Source organism: Bubalus bubalis, chromosome 12 (assembly GCF_019923935.1).
Source record: "Bubalus bubalis isolate 160015118507 breed Murrah chromosome 12, NDDB_SH_1, whole genome shotgun sequence".
Lineage (NCBI taxonomy): Eukaryota > Metazoa > Chordata > Mammalia > Artiodactyla > Bovidae > Bubalus > Bubalus bubalis.
In genome coordinates, this window is record NC_059168.1 from 50693596 (window position 1) to 50713377 (window position 19782).

Sequence of the window (19782 nt, forward strand, 5' to 3'; positions counted from 1 at the left end):
TTCATGGCTGCAGTCACTATCAGAAGTGATTTTGGAGCCAAGAAAATAAAGTCTGTCACTGTTTCCATGTTTCCCCATCTATTTGCCATGAAGTGATAGGGCCAGTTACCATGATCTTCATTTTTGGAGTGTTGAGTTTTTAGCCAGCTTTTTCACTCTCCTCTTTTACTTTCATCAAGAGGCTCTTTAGTTCCTCTTCACTTTCTGCCATAAGGGTGGTGTCATCTGCATATCTGAGGTTATTGATATTTCTCCTGGCAATCTTGATTCCAGCTTGTTGTTCTTTCAGCCTGGCATTTCACATGATGTAATTCGTATATAATTTAAATAAGCAGGGTGACAATATACAGCCTTGATATACTTCTTTCCCAAATTTGAACCAGTCGTTTTTCCATGTTCTAACTGTTGCTTCTTGACCTGCATACAGGTTTCTCAGGAGGTAGTTAAGGTGGTCTGGTATTCCCGTCTCTTAAAGAATTTTCCACAGCTTGTTGTGATCCACACAGTCAAAGGCTTTGGCATAGTCAATGCAGCAGAAGTAGATGTTTTTCTATAATTCTCTTGCTATATCGATGATCCAAGGGATGTTGGCAATTTGATCTCTGGTTCTACTGCCTTTTCTAAACCCAGCTTGAACATCTGGAAGTTCTCTCATGCACTTTTCTAGAATAGGGTCTAATACCTCTTCCTGAGACAATCTATGGTTTCTCATGGTGTGTGTCTTTCCCTCTCCCTCTGCCCACTACCACAAGGAGTAATAAGCCCACCTTGTTTTCATCTTCAGTGGCCTCAGCCTGCAATGGCTTGGAGTGGGGCTTGGAATCCAGGATGGATTGATGCCCATTGCAGTGATGAAAGCACCAGATCCTAGCCACTAGACCAGTGGTCAGTGACAAGGGCCTTGGCCCTTTGACTTTGCGGAAAATAATTCTCACAAACATGGAAAGTAGTGAAACAGATATTTATTAAGAGGAAAAAAATATTATTGTATGTGTGGATAGACCCATGAGCAGACTCAAAGGGAGAAAATCCCTGAGTTGCACCCTCATGGCAGTTTGAATTTCTTTTATGGGGCATTTCTTCTGGGTTTCCTTCTGGCCATTCATTTTGATTTGCCTGGTTCGCAGTCCATGTTTGGTATTTCTCAGGTTTCTCCCATGTGTGTCCAGGCATGTCTTAGCCAAGACAGAATCTATTGAAGAGGCCTGTGGGTAACCTAGCATTAGTTAACATCAATTGCCTTTGACCTCCAAGAAGCCTTTCTGTGCATGTGTGGTCAAGGAGGTCTCCTGACTTCAAAAATGAGAAATACGTGGTCTGGGCAGGGCCCAGCTTTTTTCCTTAATTGTCCTGCTATTCTCATCTTGGAGTTTCATTCCAAAGGGGATGAATTTCCAACTGCTTTACTCTGGGGGGCCCATCTACCTGCTTCCTCAGTTTAACTAGCAGATGGCTCTAGAGGTAAAGAACTGACCTGCCAGTGCAGGAGACATGAGTTTGATCTTTGGATTGGGAAGATCTCCTAGAGAAGGAATGGAAACCCACTCCAGTATTCTTGCCTGGGAAATCCAGTGGACAGAGGAGCCTGGTGGGCTACAGTCCATGGGGTCGCAAAGGGTCAGACATGACTGAAACAACTTAGCACGCACATGCATATTTCTGATGGCCTTTGTTTAAAGGTAGTGACACCACTGTGAGACATAGCATACTTGAATTTTGACAAGGTTTTTTTTGAGAGATCTAATAAAATGCAAAGTAAATGCAATAGAGTACCTTAAACTTTTATATAGGAGAAGATGGATTTACATGATCTTCCCTGGGTTAATTCTCTCCCTTTCTTTCAATCCTCTCTATGGGTTCAAGGGCATTTTTACTTTTCTTACCTTGTTGTCCCTTCATGGTTAACCTCCACACAAATTTGGAAACCATTATATACAATTCCATATTTGAGAATCTCAGTAAAATTAAGTCTATGATTTCAAAGAAAACTGGATGAGATTTATATCTTATACCACTTGTTGCCTTTCATATTCTCTAAAATAAGACCTTGAGATGAGGAGTCATGTGCCAATGATTTGTTATAGAATTGCTCCCAGGGGAAATTTGCAAGACAGTGAAGGAGAAGCAAGGGAAGAAGTCAAGCAAGGATGCGATTAAACGCAAAATCCCAGCATCAGCCTTCACTACAAGGAGCCCTGAAGTGTAAATTACACCTTAGAATTTGTATCAATTTGAGGCAAGGATCTGGGCATTCATACTCGATTTTAATTAGTCGTTTGGCTGCTGGCAGCTCTAGGGGCACATAAGTTTGCAGGCACTTCCAGTTCTAATAGCTGGGGGAAACTATATACAGGAAATCACAAATGGGGGTAATTTGAAGCAGAAGAGGCATAAGAGTCACAAAATGGTCAAAGATATCCAAGGGAATTTGATGAAACATCTCCAATTTTAATCCTTGTCTTCCATATTTATTTCTTACCACTGGACTGACCTTCCCAACAATGATGGCAATGGATGTATCTATTTGCTTTGGAGGAAACTTTTTAGGGATATTGTATGGAACACTTGCTCAAACAACAGCGACAAAAAGCAATCTTACACAGCAGGAGTTTAGTCTGTTTTCTGAAATTCATTTTAATTTAATGTTCCTGAAATTCTTCATTTTAAATATCATCCCATGAGGAGCATTTCATGGAAAATTCAGATTTCCTCATAACAAGTTCAGTTTTGTTTCCTTTTTCATTCTTCCCCAGGGAGTGTTCAAGAATGTATGGGGCTAGCCTTACCATCTGTCACATTTATATAGATACACCAAGCATATACCACATTGCCTAGGACTGTGTAGATCTTAAGTATATAGTAGTTATTTTCATGATTGTTTAATTCTAAAATCCTCTACTAATAGGAAGTTAAATGACAGGGGAGGGAATCACCTCTTTTTGGCTGTTATCAACCAGTTATCCATTATTCTTTATGTCCTCCCGAGACCTGAAAGATGTGTTGGCCACAGCCATGTGACAGGACCATCTGTAACTTGTGCTTTTTGGGACCAGATTATTTTCTTCCCCTATATTTATCCAGTATGACTGCAAAGGCTCAGTAACAAGCACATGTCTTTGCATGATTTTGTGCAGGGGAGATTTCCAGAAATCTCTGTGACTGCTTGGAGGCAGCATAGGGAGGATAGATAAGCTGCCAAGACTTCCTTTCCATCATAATGAGCACTAATTGAATGTCTTGTTTGAAAAATATGTGAAACTGCAAAGACATCATCACTCAGATGATCTGGGCTGCAGCGTGGCCAGATGCATTTCTGTGTCTTAGATATGATGTCATAAGCCAGTAAAGATGTTTTACATATTTTAAAATATTCGATTTGCTTGGAGTGGTCAAGTATTACAGGACTTTTACTGGGCCATCCTTTAGGAAAATGATGAGATGCTTTTGCCCTCAATCCTCTTCCATTTGGGGCCTCTCTCCCCTCCTGGTCCTCATTTGAGTATTTGCCTTTCAAAAATGCTTTCATTTTCTGTTTCCTCAACCTGATTGTTCACTGTTTGCTAACTCACTAGGCCCAAGGGTCAAGAAAAAGGGAAAGGCAGGGCCTACCCTATGAGACCTATCCTAAGAATATCCAGCTAGTTGGAACATGGTCAGAAATAGATTTCACAATAAGTTGCATAATTTTACAAACTCCTTTGATAAGAACAAGATGGAATTTTGGTGGTATTTTGATGGTATTACAGCCAGGGTCTTTAAGATTACCCTATTAATTACCCCAGCCCCTTTTGTTCAGTTGAGAGAAATCAAAGTGCATAAAGGAAAAAAACAAAAACAAAAAGAACAAGGAGCATGAGAATATATGTATTTGCAATATACTGAAAAATATTTATTGATCTCCAATGCAAGGCTGTATGGCAAAACATAAATTCAAAGAATGTAGCCTCAATTCTTTATAAAAGAAATGTCTTGGGATTGAATCAATCAAGTTATCTTCTCTTTTCAGGTAAGGTTTGAGAAGGGGCATTATCAGATACAGTTCTAGAATGGGAAGAGAGCTAAAGGTTTTTGTTATTTGACTTGCTGTTTTTGTTTTTATTTCACTCCATCAGAGAGCCTAGCATAAAATCAAGCAAACATATGGCTGTCCTGATCCACCTCTATGAGACCGACCCCCCTCCCCCTCCTTTGTTTGTTTTCTTTTGTTGTGTGCTCAGTGGTGTCTGACTCTTTGTGACCCCATGAACCCTAAATTTGTTGCCCTATAAAGTTTTTGTGCTGATTAAAGGAGTTATTGCCTGTGCCCCGTTTAGAATAGTGTCTTATACAAAGTACAATGTAAGACTTATCTAGTGCTCGCTTCGGCAGCACATATACTAAAAATGGAATGATACAGAGAAGATTAGCATGGCCCCTGCACAAGGATGACACGCAAATTCATGAAGCGTTCCATATTTTTACAACACATTAAAAAGATCATACACCATGACCAAGTGGGCATTATCCCAGGGATGGGATGCAAGGATTCTTCAATATCCACAAATCAATCAATGTAATACACCACATTAACAAATTCAAAAATAAAAACCATATGATTATCTCAATAGATGCAGAGAAAGCCTTTGACAAAATTCAACATCCATTTATGATCAAAACTCTCCAGAAAGCAGGAATAGAAGGAACATACCTCAACATAATAAAAGCTATATATGACAAACCCACAGCAAACATTATCCTCAATGGTGAAAAATTGAAAGCATTTCCTCTAAAGTCAGGAACAAGACAAGGGTGCCCACTTTCACCATTACTATTCAACATAGTTTTGGAAGTTTTTGGCCACAGCAATCAGAGCAGAAAAAGAAATAAAAGGAATCCAAATTGGAAAAGAAGAAGTAAAGCACTCACTGTTTGCAGATGACATGATCCTCTACATAGAAAACCCTAAAGACTCAACCAGAAAATTACTAGAACTAATCAATGACTATAGTAAAGTTGCAGGATATAAAATCAACACACAGAAATCTCTTGCATTCCTATACACTAATAATGAGAAAACAGAAAAAGAAATTAAGGAAACAGTTCCATTCACCATTGCAATGGAAAGAATAAAATACTTAGGAATATATCTACCTAAAGAAACTAAAGACCTATATATAGAAAACTATAAAACACTGGTGAAAGAAATCAAAGAGGACACTAACAGATGGAGAAATATACCATGTTCATGGATTGGAAGAATCAATATAGTGAAAATGAGTATACTACCCAAAGCAATCTATAGATTCAATGCAATCCCTATCAAGCTACCAACAGCATTCTTCACAGAGCTAGAGCAAATAATTTCACAATTTGTATGGAAATACAAAAAACCTCGAAGAGCCAAAGCGATCTTGAGAAAGAAGAATGGAACTGGAGGAATCAACCTACCTGACTTCAGGCTCTACTACAAAGCCACAGTTATCAAGACAGTATGGTACTGGCACAAAGACAGATATATAGATCAATGGAACAAAATAGAAAGCCCAGAGATAAGTCCACACACATATGGACACCTTATCTTTGACAAAGGAGGCAAGAATATACAATGGATTAAAGACAATCTCTTTAACAAGTGGTGCTGGGAAATCTGGTCAACCACTTGTAAAAGAATGAAACTAGAACACTTTCTAACACCATACACAAAAATAAACTCAAAATGGATTAAAGATCTCAACATAAGACCAGAAACTATAAAACTCCTAGAGGAGAACATAGGCAAAACACTCTCTGACATACATCACAGCAGGATCCTCTATGACCCACCTCCCAGAATATTGGAAATAAAAGCAAAAATAAACAAATGGGACCTAATTAACCTTAAAAGCTTCTGCACATCAAAGGAAGCTATTAGCAAGGTGAAAAGACAGCCTTCAGAATGGGAGAAGATAATAGCAAATGAAGCAACTGACAAACAACTAATCTCGAGAATATACAAGCAACTCCTACAGCTCAACTCCAGAAAAATAAATGACCCAATCAAAAAATGGGCCAAAGAACTAAATAGACATTTCTCCAAAGAAGACATACAGATGGCTAACAAACACATGAAAAGATGCTCAACATCACTCATTATCAGAGAAATGCAAATCAAAACCACTATGAGGTACCATTTCACACCAGTCAGAATGGCTGCGATCCAAAAGTCTACAAGTAATAAATGCTGGAGAGGGTGTGGAGAAAAGGGAACCCTCTTGCACTGTTGGTGGGAATGCAAACTAGTACAGCCACTATGGAGAACAGTGTGGAGATTCCTTAGAAAACTGGAAATAGACATGCCTTATGATCCAGCAATCCCACTGCTGGGCATACACACTGAGGAAACCAGAAGGGAAAGAGACACGTGTACCCCAATGTTCATCGCAGCACTGTTTATAATAGCCAGGACATGGAAGCAACCTAGATGTCCATCAGCAGATGAATGGATACGAAAGCAGTGGTACATATACACAATGGAGTATTACTCAGCCATTAAAAAGAATACATTTGAATCAGTTCTAATGAGGTGGATGAAACTGGAGCCTATTATTCAAAGTGAAGTAAGCCAGAAAGAAAAACACCAATACAGTATACTAACACATATATATGGAATTTAGAAAGATGGTAACAATAACCCTGTGTACGAGACAGCAAAAGAGACACTGATGTATAGAACAGTCTTATGGACTCTGTGAGAGAGGGAGAGGGTGGGAAGATTTGGGAGAATGGCATTGAAACATGTAAAATATCATGTATGAAACGAGTTGCCAGTCCAGGTTTGATGCACGATACTGGATGCTTGGGGCTGGTGCACTGGGACGACCCAGAGGGATGGAATGGGGAGGGAGGAGGGAGGAGGGTTCAGGATGGGGAACACATATATACCTGTGGTGGATTCATTTTGATATTTGGCAAAACTAATACAATTATGTAAAGTTTAAAAATAAAATAAAATTAAATAAAAAAAAAAGACTTATCTATCATTATTAGCACATTTGTTTAAACAAAAAGAATCAAGGAGAGTGTGCCTTTAAGGAATAGTAACTTTAAACATAGTGAGTTCCTGCTTAAGGAAGAGTGAAGAAGGAAGTGATAGAGATAGAATTAGACTGAAAACACACACACATACACACACACACACAACAAACTACAGATAGGATCCAGCATTCTAATTTTCCAAAGACTAAAAGGCCAACTGAAAGGCCAGGGAGGTGGAATTTGGCCCAGAACCAAGGCAGAGAGCTGGGGAATAGCATGAGCAAATTCTACAACTCACTTAAAGGTACATTCCTCCAAAACCTCATTATGTCAGTTAGAATTACTTTCAGACACATCAGTGAAAATCTATTTAAAATCCCTAACATTAAGGAGTCTTTCTTTCATTGAAAGTAGACTTTGCTTTTTTTAAACACTACCACCATTTGGATATGAAAGAGAAATTTAAAATATGTTATTATTTCTCTTTTCAAAATTATGTTGTGAATGAACAATTATATAGCATTTTAATTTTATTTCTTTGATTTCTAATACTTTAAAATTATACTTTTATGTGTCTGTTGGTCATTTTTCACCTCCCTCCCTCACTTAGAAGAGGAATTGCTTGCTCATGACCTTTAATGATTTTTATACTGAGAGTTATTCCCTGTTATGGAATTGTATCTACATGTGTTGAACATTAGAAACTTTATACATTATTTTCCAACTTCCAGGGGAAAATTGTATTCTAGTTAGTAGAGTTCATGTTACTGAAATTAATTGATTCATTGCTTTACCCCTGTCTTCATTCTTTTGGTCTCAGTTTCCTGTGTTGTGGCATTGTGGACACTTGGACATTTCTGTTTCATTTTGAGCACTGATGGTTTTTGTCCACTTCAGGCTCTATTATTCTCTCTTCCTCTATCCTTCTTCCACAATATTCCTTCCCCTTTTTCTCTCTCTTTGGTGAAGATTCATTTCTCAGTGTCTTTCCTGCCACTTTTATTTGTAAAGTCTATTCTTTCTCATGTTTGTAGATGAGATTGTCTTTGCTAATGTCAAGAATCATCTCATTGCACTCCCCTGTTCAAGGCAAAACTCTCCTTCCAAGGGTGTAGTAGAGTCCCTGAAGTAATTCATAAGACAAAGGAATTGGGAGGGGTGAAGGCTCCCTGCTGGGTAAAGGGCCTTTAGAAGGACACATACTTTGCAGAAGAGAAAGGGAGAGAGATGTGTTTTTAAAGTCATGTTCTTGAGTAGGATAGATCACTGACTAAAACAATTCTATTTACATTCTTGGCCCCAAACATAGATGTTAAAGATGATGTACAGACTAGCAGAGAAGCTATAAATATGAGTGTGGACATGTAGAATTGGTAAAGGTGAATAATTCCTAGAGCAATGCCAATAAACGTTTTAAATTATTTATAGATTTATTGACATCAGCTCATGTTCTCTTCCTCAAGAATGTAAATATGAGAATCGGCTAAGCCTGAAGCAGAGACAAACATTTCATATCTATTGATAATTGAGTCAATAAGATTTCCTTCAACACACATGGTGCCAAAGCCCCTGGACTGCTGCTATGGAGCAAACAAAGAGGGAGGGAAGTGAATTTCTGTTCTTATGCTTAAAGAATAGAAAAGAAGGTTTGAGGCACTAAGAAGTAGAACATATTTCAAAATCTATCCTTAACTATTAGTAGTCAATTGAACATTTAGAAGTTTATCTTATATATTCTCTTCACTATTCTTTGGGGAAGTATGATTTGGAAAGAGCTTTTTATTCAAAATCACTTGGGGAGAAACACCCTCTTCAAAAAACATAAGAGAAGACCCTGCATATGGACATCACTAGATGGTCAACACTGAAATCAGACTGATTATATTCTTTGCAGCCAAAGATGGAGAAACTCTACAGAGTCAGCAAAAACAATACGGGGAACTGACTGTGGCTCAGATCATGAACTCCTTATTGACAAATTCAGACTTAAATTGAAGAAAGTGAGGAAAACCACTAGACTATTCAGGTATGACCTAAATCAAATCCCTAACGATTATACAGCGGAAGTGAGAAATAGATTTAAGGAACTAGATCTAATAGACAGAGAGCCTGATGAACTATGGACAGAGGTTCGTGACATTGTATAGGAGACAGGGATCAAGAAAATTCCCAAGAAATAGAGATGCAAAAAGACAAAATGGCTGTCTGAGGAGGCTTTACAAATAGCTGTGAAAAGAAGAGAAACAAAAAGCAAAGGAGAAAAGGAAAGATATACCCATTTGAATGCAGAGTTCCAAAGAATAGCAAGGAGAGATATGAAAGCCTTCCTCAGTGAGCAATGCAAACAAATAGAGGAAAACAATAGCATGGGAAAGACTAGAGATCTCCTCAAGAAAATTAGAGATACCAAGGGAACATTTCAAGCAAAGATGGGTTCAAAAAAAGACAGAAATGGTATGGACCTAAAAGAAGTAGAAGATATTAAGAGGTGGCAAGAATACACAGAAGAACTGTGCAAAAAACATCTTCACGACTGAGATACTCACGATGGTGTGCTCACTGACCTAGCTCCAGATATCCTGGAATGTGAAGTCAAGTGGGCCTTAGAAAGCATCACTACGAACAAAGCTAGTGGAGGTGATGGAATTCCAATTGAGCTATTTCAAATCCTGAAAGATGATGCTGTGAAAGTGCTGCATTCAATATGCCAGCAAATATGGAAAACTCAGCAGTGGCCACAGGACTGGAAAAGGTCAGTTTTCATTCCAATCCCAAAGAAAGGCAATGCCAAAGAATGCTCAAACTACCACACAATTGCACTTATCTCACATGCTAGCAAAGTAATACTCAAAATTCTCCAAGCCAGGCTTCAGCAATACCTAAACCATGAACTTCCAGATGTTCAAGCTGGAAGGCAGAGGAACCAGAGACCAAATTGCCAACATCTGCTGGATCATCGAAAAAGCAAGAGAGTTCCAGAAAAACATCTATTTCTGCTTTATTGACTATGCCAAAGACTTTGTGTGAATCACAATAAATTGTGCAAAATTCTGAAAGTGATAGGAATACTATACCACCTGACCTACCTCTTAAGAAACCTGTATGCAGGTTAGGAAGCAACAGTTAGAAGTGGACAGGGAACAACAGACTGGTTCCAAATAGGGAAAGGAGTACATCAAGGCTGTATATTGTCACCCTGTTTATTTAATTTATATGCAGAGTACATCATGAGAAATGCTGGGCTGGAAGAAGCACAAGCTGGAATCAAGATTGCCGGGAGAAATATCAATAACCTCAGATATGCAGATGACCACCCTTATGGCAGAAAGTGAAGAAGAACTAAAGAGCCTCTGATGAAAGTGAAGGAGGAGAGTGAAAAAGCTGGCTTAAAGCTCAACATTCAGAAAACGAAGATCATGGCATCCAGTCCCATCACTTCATGGCAAATTGATAGGGAAACAGTGGAAACAGTGTCAGACTTTATTTTTTGGGGCTCCAAACTCACTGCAGATGGTGATTGCAGTCATGAAATTAAAAGATGCTTACTCCTTGGAAGGAAAGTTATGACCAACCTAGATAGCATATTCAAAAGAAGAGACATTACTTTGCCAACAAAGGTCCATCTAGTCAAGCCTATGGTTTTTCCAGTGGTCATGCATGGATGTGAGAGTTGGACTGTGAAGAAAGCTGAGTGCTGAAGAAGCGATGCTTTCGAAGTGTGGTGTTGGAGAAGACTCTTTAGAGTCCCTTGGACTGCAAGGAGATCCAACCAGTCCATCCTAAAGAAAATCAGTCCTGGGTTTTCACTGGAAGGACTGATGATGAAGCTGAAGCTCCAGGACTTTGGCCACCTGATGCAAAGACTGACTCATTTGAAAAGACCCTGATGCTTGGAAAGATTGAGGGCAGGAGGAAAAGGGGAGGACAGAGGATGATATGGTTAGATGGCATCACCAACTCTATTGACATGAGTTTGGGCAAACTCCGGGAGTTGGTGGTGGACAGGGAGGCCTGTTGTGCTGTGGTTCACAGGATTGCAAGAGTCAGACATGACTGAATGATTGAACTGAACTGAACTGAGGAGAAATATGATTCCTTCTTATTTTATTCTTATGACACGTAATTGTTCTACTGTCAAATATGACACATAGAATCAAGAAGAAATGAAAGTAATTAGTGGTGGCAGGGTCAGTGACTAGCAAAACAGGAAAAACATAGTTGAGGAAATATTGAAATTTAAAGGTCAAAATAGATTATTACTCATTTGTTATTTATGGAGTACCTACTAGGTTCCATGCAAGCACATTTTAAGTTTGGCCTTAGGAAAGTTCTATGTGAACCTTGATTAAAATATGCAGACATGTATTTTTCCAGAAATATTAGACACATAAGAGAATGTGGCTGGTATGGAGATGAAAAGTGAAAGTGTGAATGTTAGTCACTCAGTCATGTCCTATTCTTTGGGACCCCATGGACTGTTACCCACCAGGCTCCTCTGTCCATGGAATTCTTCAGGAAAAAATACTTGAATGGGTTACCATGCCCTCCTCCAGGGGATCTTCCCATCCCAGGGATTGAACTTGGGTCTCCCGCATTGCAGGTAGATTCTTTATGTCTAAGCTCCTCATTGCAGGTAGATTCTTTATGTCTAAGCTATCAGGGAGATGAAGAGGAGAGCAACTATTAAGTAGATTAAAATCTATAGAATTTAGAGGTTTTTTTTGCATTAAGGGGCTAATACTCATTGAGATATTTAGGATGAGGTTGATATTAAAGAAAAAGAAATGTGTTACAATGTAAAATGGGTCCAGATATTTTGGTAAGAGCCTTGCTTGGTGAGCAATTTTGTTTGGACTGGCTTATCCTGGGTCGCTTATGGATAGAACAACTTCTATTGTGGTCTGGCTTAGAGGCAGCATGCAGCTTCTGACGTTTTTCCCCATGCCAGGCCTTTATAAAATGATGGAGAGTGGTTCCTGGATGATAGATGTTGCTGCTGTACCAGGGGAAATTGTCAGGAGCTTAGAGATGCTTAGCAGATAACTGACATTTGTTCCAGGGTACACTGACATTGCAGGGAAAGCAAGCAGCAATTTATTTGGTGGTTGAGCAGGATTTGATGATGCTGACTTAAGGGATAGAGCAAGGTAACAGTCCCAGGACCATGTAGATTATCAGAAAACCTGGAAAAGTAGCAAGTCTTTCCTTTTCTACCGGCCATATTAAGGGTTGCAGATTTTCCAATCAGTTAGAAATTACACGATGAACTGACTGTGATATGAGCAAAGAGATGATACTAACGCCTTACTACTGTTTTTGGTACAGATTAGAGTTTAATAAATATAGTTTAAATTTTTCTTATTTTGGTTTTATTTTATTTTAATAAAATACTATTTAATAAGTACCGTTGAGTGAATTTTTCTGACCTGCTACTTTGCTTGAAGATTTTCCAAGTCTATATTAATCTTATTTGACAATTTTTTGTATTTCTTTTCTCATTTTGCATCACAAATGACACATCTGTGAATGGTCACAATGCCATGTATAAGCTTCAGCCTAAGACCAGCTTTGTGACTAATGTTAATATCAAGCCAAGAGGTTCCAGGTGTTCATTTAAAATAATCTGGCTGGATACCTGTGTGTCATCAGTGTTGAGTGACCCTAATCCATTAATAAATCATGAGCCAATCTTAAGAAGGAGATGTGAATTCCTCAGTACAAAGGGTAAGACATTTAACTCATAAAGCCCATCTGGTGTCACGAATGAAATTTGGGGTTTCAGTTTCTCAGCCAAGGGCATCTGCCAAAACCTTTTAAATAAAACAAGAATTGTGATCAACTTTTGTAGTTCCAAACTGATCCGTCAATGATGGATTTAGGATTTACATTAATTGCCATTTTAGAACAAACTTTTCTTTAGAGTACATAGATTTGAATTGTATCATTTGCAACTGGAACTAAGCATCTTGAAGAAACACAGGGATTTTCATATCTTATAAAATCTAATCTTAACATATGCCCTGTCTACTTCCCACTATTAGCTTGTATTTTCCTATTTTTATTGATAAAAAACTAAGTAAAATTTGGGGCTTCCCAGGTGGTACTGGCAGTAAAGAACCTGCCGGTCAATGCAGCATACATAAGAGACAGGGGTTCTATCCCTAGGACTGGGAGATGCCTTGGAGGAGGGAATGGCAACCCACTCCAGTATTTTTACCTGGATTATTCCCATGGACAGAGGAGTCTGGTGGCTATGGTACCTAGGGTCACAAAAAGTTGAATATGACCGAAGTGACTTAGCACAGCACACAAGAGAAATTTAGTTCATCTTTGTATCTCGATGTTTGCTTTCTGGATTGCCTAGACATATTTCAAACACTACAAATAAGAGTAAAACAAAGTATGTTTTGAGTGAAAAGTGCTCAAGTATTTCCCTACTGTCTGCTAATTATCACCAGATGTATACTGATAGTTCTCTGAATTGTTTATCGGGAGAAGGATTCCATACCTTCACAAAAATGTGACTGGTGATAGAAGCAAGGTCCGATGCTGTAAAGAGCAATATTGCATAGGAACCTGGAGTGTTAGGTCCATGAATCCAGGCAAATTGGAAGTGGTCAAACAGGAGATGACAAGAGTGAATGTCGACATTCTAGGAATCAGCAAACTAAAATGGACTGGAACGGGTGAATTTAAATCAGATGACCATTATATCTACTACTGGGGGCAGGAATCCATTAGAAAAAATGGAGTAGCCATCATGGTCAACAAAAGAGTCCGAAATGCAGTATTTGGATGCAATCTCGAAAATGACAGAATGATCTCTGTTCACTTCCAAGGCAAACCTTTCAATATCATGGTAATCCAAGCCTATGCCCCAACCAGTAATGCTGAAGAAGCTGAAGTTGAATGGTTCTATGAAGACCTACAAGACCTTTTAGAACTAACACCCCAAAAAGATGTCCTTTTCATTATAGGGGACTGGAATGCAAAAGTAGGAAGTCAAGAAACACCTGGGGTAACAGGCAAATTTGGCCTTGGAATACGGAATGAAGCAAGGCAAAGCCTAATAGAGTTTTGCCAAGAGAACGCACTGGTCATAGCAAACACCCTCTTCCAACAACACAAGAAAAGACTACACATGGGCATCACCAGATGGTCAGCACTGAAATCAGATTGATTATGTTCTTTGCAGGCAAGATGAAGAAGCTCTATACAATTAGCAAAAACAAGACCAGGGGCTGACTGTGGCACAGATCATGAACTCCTTATTGCCAAATTCAGACTTAAATTGAAGAAAGTGGGGAAACCACTGGACCATTCAGGTATGACCTAAATCAAATCCCTTATGATTATATAGTGGAAGTGAGAAATAGATTTAAGGGACTAGATCAGATGGAGAGAGTGCCTGATGAACTATGGATGGAGGTTCATGACATTGTACAGGAGACAGGGATTAAGACCTTACCCATGAAAAAGAAATGCAAAAAAGCAAAATGGCTGCCTGAGGCTGCCTTACAAATAGCTGTGAAAAGAAGAGAAGTGAAAAGCAAAAGAGAAAAGGAAAAATATTCCCATCTGAATGCAGAGTTCCAAAGAATAGCAAGGAGAGATAAAAAAGCCTTTCTCAGTGATCAATGCAAAGATATAGAGAAAAACAATAGCATGGTAAAGACATTTTCTCTTCAAGAAAATTAGAGATACCAAGGGAATATTTCATGCAAAGATGGGCTCAAAAAAGGGCAGAAATGACACGGACCTAACAGAAGCAGAAGATATTAAGAAGAGGTGGTAAGAATACACAGAAGAACTGTACAAAAGAGATCTTCATGACCCAGATAATCACAATGGTGTGACCACTCACCTAGAGCCAGACATCCTGGAATGTGAAGTCAAGTGGGCCTTAGGAAGCATCACTATGAACAAAGCTAGTGGAGGTGATGGAATTCCAGTTGAGTTATTTCAAATCCTGAAAGATGATGCTGTGAAAGTGTTGCATTCAATATGCCAGCAAATGTGGAAAACTCAGCAGTGGCCAAAGGACTGGAAAAGGTCAGTTTCATTCCAATTCCAAAGAAAGGCAATGCCAAACAATGCTCAAACTACCGCACAATTGCACTTATCTCACATACTAGTATAGTAATGCTCAATATTCTCCAAGCCAGGCTTCAGCAATACGTGAATGGTGAACTTCCAGATGTTTAAGCTGTTTTATAAAAGGCAGAGGACCAGAGATCAAATTGCCAACATCCACTGGATCATCGAAAAAGCAAGAGTTCCAGTAAAACATCTACTTCTGCTTTATTGACTATACCAAAGCCTTTGACTGTGTGGATCACAATAAACTCTGGAAAATTCTTAAAAATATCAGACCACCTGACCTGCCTCTTGAGAAACCAGTATGCAGGTCAGGAAGCAACAGTTAGAACTGGACATGTAACAACAGACTGGTTCCAAATAAGAAAAGGAGTACATCAAGGCTGTATATTGTCACCCTGCTTTTTTAACTTATATGCAGTGTACATCATGAGAAACGCTGGGCTGGAAGAAGCACACGCTGGAATCAAGATTGCTGGGAGAAATATCAATAATCTCAGATATGCAGATGACACCACCCTTGTGTCAGAAAGTGAAGAGGAACTAAAAAGCCTCTTGATGAAAGTGAAGGAGGAGAGTGAAAAAGTTGGCTTAAAGCTCAACATTCAGAAAACGAAGATCATGGCATCTGGTCCCATCACTTCATGGGAAATAGATGGGGAAACAGTAGAAACAGTTTCAGACTTTTTTGGGCTCCAAAATCACTGCAGATGCTGATTGCAGTCATGACATTAAAAGATGCTTACTCCTTGGAAGGAAAGTTATGACCAACCTCGATAGCATATATAAAAGCAGAGACATTACTTTGCCTGCAAAGATTCGTCTAGTCAAGGCTATGGTTTTTCCAGTGGTCATATATGGATGTGAGAATTGGACTATAAAGAAAGCTGAGTGCCGAAGAATTGATGCTTTTGAACTGTGGTATTGGAGAAGACCGTTGAGAGGCCCTTGGACTGCAAGGAGATACAACTAGTCCATCCTAAAGGTCGGTCCTGGGTGTTCATTTTAAGGACTGATGTTGAAGCTGAAACTCCAATACTTTTGCCACATCATGGGAAGAGTTGACTCATTAGAAGAGACCCTAATGCTGGGAAGGATTTTGGACAGGTAGAGAAGGGGACGACAGAGGATGAGATGGCTGGATGGCATCACTGACTCAATGGACATGGGTTTGGGTGGACTCTGGGAGTTGGTGATGGACAGGGAAGCTTGGTATGTTGCAATTCATGGGGTTGCAAAGAGTCAGACACAACTGAACGACTGAACTGAACTTCACAAAATGAATCCACCTTATTGGACCGAATACTCCCACTAATGCATCTAAGACCTATGTTTTCATCTATAGTGGTCACATCTTATAGAACTTAAAATAAGCAAAAAATTAGGTTTCTATTATTATTCACTTGTTATATGATTTTCATATATCCCCGAATCTATCAAAGGACAAAACACCTTGTTATCACTGCGTCCCACTTCTCATTACCTTCTCATGGAATGCTTTGATAATTTAATAAATATCCCCAGGGAGCCTCCATAAGTACCACAAGAATCTGGCAAATCACTATTTTATCACAAAGAATCACTGATAATTTTCTATTCCTATGTACATTTAACTAGGTGCTTTTGAGGGGGTTAGTTTACACTTTGGCTAAAATGACTATGTGTTCCCCCAGGGAAGATATCAATTCAATGAAATTAAATTAAAACACACATGCACACACAAGGTAAGACTTCTTGTGTGGAATGGATAGCATTCTAAAAGAGATATGATAATCAATACCAATAAAATTGTTTACCCAAGAGGCCCAGTCAGACATAAATTGACAATTTCTCCTTCCAGAGGTGTTATATGGTAATTATTAAGTTCATAGCTGCCTGGCATATAGAAAACACACAATAGCTATTGCATAAATGGATAAAATGAATGAACAGATATTAAAATCTTGCTGTCTCTAAATCTGCTTCCTGCAGAATTATAAAGAGCATGCATGTTTTCTCTGTTTACTGACTTAGTTGGTTACAATGCCTCCACACCCAAATACATCTGGTAAGTATTTGCATTTATTCATGATAATATACTGGGGGATTCATTTGAAAAAGTACTAGCATTGGGGCCAATGCCTTATAAGAAGGCTGAGGATGTGGACAAGTCAGAAGGGGAAATGATTTCCAGCTATCAAGATTTCTCTGCCACATTTCCTTCCCTACCCTCTTGACATGGAGGTGTGAATTTGTGATTACTAAAAATGATTATGGCCATAGAGGAGGAAAACAAAGATCATTTTTAAGACAGCACAGACTTTAGCAAAAATCCATAATGAAAACAAGAAATCTTGAAAACATTTCATAGAACACAAAATAAATGGAACACTGAGATTGCAATGATGCCTGCCTGAGATGAATTACAAGGTACTGCCTTAGCGTTGGGGACTTGGTTTACAAACTGAGCCAATGCAGCCTTTCATTAAAATTCAAATAAAATTTCAATTGAGGACTGAAGGATAAAATTACTTACTCTTCTCAAACTCCCTGCTCATCATTATTTAAACATGGATGTTTAATTTTTTAGTGACAGAAAATGAATTAGATACTTGACTCCAACTCCTTTATGGAGAAAATTGGGTAGATTTTAAAGGAATATGATGTTGAACAATCTAAACCATCGTTATCTTCATCTTCAATATTATCATTAACATTGACTAGCATTTACTGTGTGACTGCAACCTCTAAAATCCTTACATAAGCCATCTCATTGAACCCTTCCAAAGCTGGAAAAGGGGAAAGCTATTATTCTCACTTTAAGATGAGAAATCTGAGGCTGAAGGAAGTTAAATAATTTTTATAAAGCCTCAGTGCTCTGTACTTTGTGTTGGCATCTGTGCCGGTCAGGTCAGGATTTAAAACTAGCAATCTAGGGAAGAAAGAGTATATGTGAGGAGCTCAGCTAAGCTGAGGACAGCTGAAATGCCAGACATGGAGTAACCATTTAAGCAAAAGCCAAATTGGAACTAACAGTCAAGACTTGAATCATTTACCATGATAGTAGAAGCAAGAAGCTAAGCCACAGGAAGTACTAACTATCCTGTTTCATTTTTCCCCAAAGAACAGTGCAGTGGATCAACACAGATGTGGTTTGCCTCATTGTTGATGAGACCTGGAACAATAGTTTTACTGTCCGGTCCCTGGGGCTGGGTGCAGAGCTAGGGGAAAGAGCCAGGAATGGAAAAGTACTGAGTACTGAGTCGGAGTGAGGAAAAGCATCTTCAAGTTCCCCTCTGCCTTCCCACTTCCTTAGGAAGGCTTTAGCAGAGGCACTTAAGGAAGGCATTTGCCTGCTACCCAAGAGAAGGGAATGGCAACCCACTCTAGTATTCTTTCCTGGAGAATTCCAAGAATAGAAGACCCTTGGAGGGCTATGGGGTTGCAAAGAGTCAGACAGGACTGAGCAACTAGCACTTTCACTTTTTTTCAAAATAGAGCAGCTTTGGAATGCAGGCTCCTGGGGTCTTACTCCTTGACTATAACTCCCCTTAGAGACTATCATTCATTGATCATGCACCATGACTGTTGTGGAGAGGCCAGCTTTCCCCCATCAAGTAGAGACTTTGAAATTGCCTATGGTGGGACCTGAAAAATCACATATAATGTTTGAGTCTGGGCTGAACTCCTCAGTATGCAAACCTGCTCTGGAGGGGTCAGCTATGTATGCTCTCTGTGATTCTGTAATGACCTTCTCTTCATTATATTTTGAAAAATCTCTCTGTAAGTGTGCCACTGTGATTGATAGAATTTTGTTCTCCAGTGTGTTGGGTTAGAAAAAAATTAAGTTACTAAACTAGATTTCTGACTATACATAGGAAATGACAGTAGAATGAAAACTCATACATTTACAAAATGAAATTGAATAGCAGGGAAGAATAGTAATGAACAGGATATAACACAATACTGGAAGATGGAAAAATGATGGGAGGTTAGAAGAGAGGGAACCAACAGCACAAGATGGCAATGAAAAGTATGATAATTGCACATAAGGATCCAATAAAGACTTCAAAATGGGAAGCTTCAGTACCATAGAAGGTGCTTCTGATTAAAATGGCTAAAACAGGAAGTTGTTTGACAGGTCTACCCAAGCACAGTCAAATGATTACCCCTCTTATGAGAAGACAAGTGGCATCCTTTGTGGACAAGTTAAATCTAAAGGTCTCTGGTCCACTAGACACAGGAGATGCTGTGGGTAAGATATGGGAATGAAGATGGAGGGGGGAGTCAGGTGAACACTGGGTGTAGGGAAACCCAGCCACATTTTCCATCATTCTCTCACGAGACAGGTGACAATGCTCCAGGCAGAAGACTGGAGGCTTCCTCTAGAGCAGTGGCTTGGTGGTTTAATCATTAAGTCATGTCCGACTCTTGGGACCCCATGGACTGTATAGCCTGCAAGTCTCCTCTGTCCATGGGATTCTCCAGGCAAGAACACTAGAGTGGGTTGCCATTTCTTTCTCCAGGGGATCTTCCCAACCCAGGAATGGAACCTGAGTCTCCTGCACTGCAGGCAGGTTCTTTACTGACTGAGCTATGAGGGAAGTCCTCGGTAGCTCAGTGGGTAGAGAAACTGGTAATTGTCAGTAAAACAAATAAAATTCAGTTTTCTGCCTGATATCCCAACAATGAAGCCCCAAAGATGGTAAAGAT

At 39.2% G+C, this 19782-nt stretch overlaps 1 non-coding gene across 1 annotated transcript; it reads left to right on the top strand.

Annotated features, from left to right (window-relative positions):
• Positions 1-4352: 4352 nt before the first annotated feature.
• Positions 4353-4459, top strand: LOC112578300. Its single transcript, XR_003102592.1, has one exon. It is a non-coding gene; the product is annotated as a U6 spliceosomal RNA (small nuclear RNA).
• The last annotated feature ends 15323 nt before the right edge of the window (positions 4460-19782 follow it).